The 646-nt window shown below is 43.8% G+C and overlaps 1 protein-coding gene across 6 annotated transcripts in view; it reads left to right on the top strand.

Moving 5' to 3' along the window:
- LOC108751409 (nuclear receptor coactivator 6-like) overlaps positions 1–646 on the top strand; it is a 220947-nt gene that overhangs the window by 112519 nt on the left and 107782 nt on the right. The gene's annotated exons all lie outside the window — the stretch shown is intronic.

Here is a 646-nt window from a genome sequence, read left to right as displayed (position 1 = left end):
AGAGAGAGAGAGAGAGAGAGAGAGAGAGAGAGAGAGAGAGAGAGTATGAATAACAGATCACAGGCAGTGTGGGCCGTGATCCAAGAACGCAACTCCCGAGAGAGCGGATGTACATGCACGTACTCTTGCACGCGATTTATACAGTCAACGTTCGTTTTCCCCCAGTGTCATTTATTTGCAAAAATCCTCCGACAGACGGACGTAGCTTTGCTATCCATCGACGAAACCGGGGGGGGGGGGGGAGAAGACGTAATTATTGTTGAAAAACTGAAAAGCGATTTGAACACAACGAAGTATATATTTGTCAAACACAGCCTGTCAATCCGGTATCTACTTAATAATCGAAGTACAGCAACCGACAGGGGGTGAAGGTGGGTAGCTGGTGGGATCCCTCCATCCTTTAAGTTGTTAAGACAACACGCTCGAAGCCGTACTTCAAACGATCCTTTGTATATACGTTATTTCCCATCTACCTCCATCTCAAACATCGCGCGCAGCATGTTAAGTCAACAAAAGCATTATACTCCGCGACGAGATCATAATAAATCCTTTTATTAGAATGAATACATCTATCTTCTTCAAGTATAGTACGTACGATGCACGCGCGAGCATATTTACTTTAATCTTTAGATATTCATCGATTATC

The sequence above is a fragment of the Trachymyrmex septentrionalis genome, unplaced genomic scaffold (assembly GCF_001594115.1).
Source record: "Trachymyrmex septentrionalis isolate Tsep2-gDNA-1 unplaced genomic scaffold, Tsep1.0 scaffold44, whole genome shotgun sequence".
In the NCBI taxonomy this organism is placed as follows: Eukaryota; Metazoa; Arthropoda; class Insecta; order Hymenoptera; family Formicidae; genus Trachymyrmex; species Trachymyrmex septentrionalis.
Note: the sequence above shows the minus strand (reverse complement) of the source record. Positions and strands in the feature narration are given on the sequence as shown.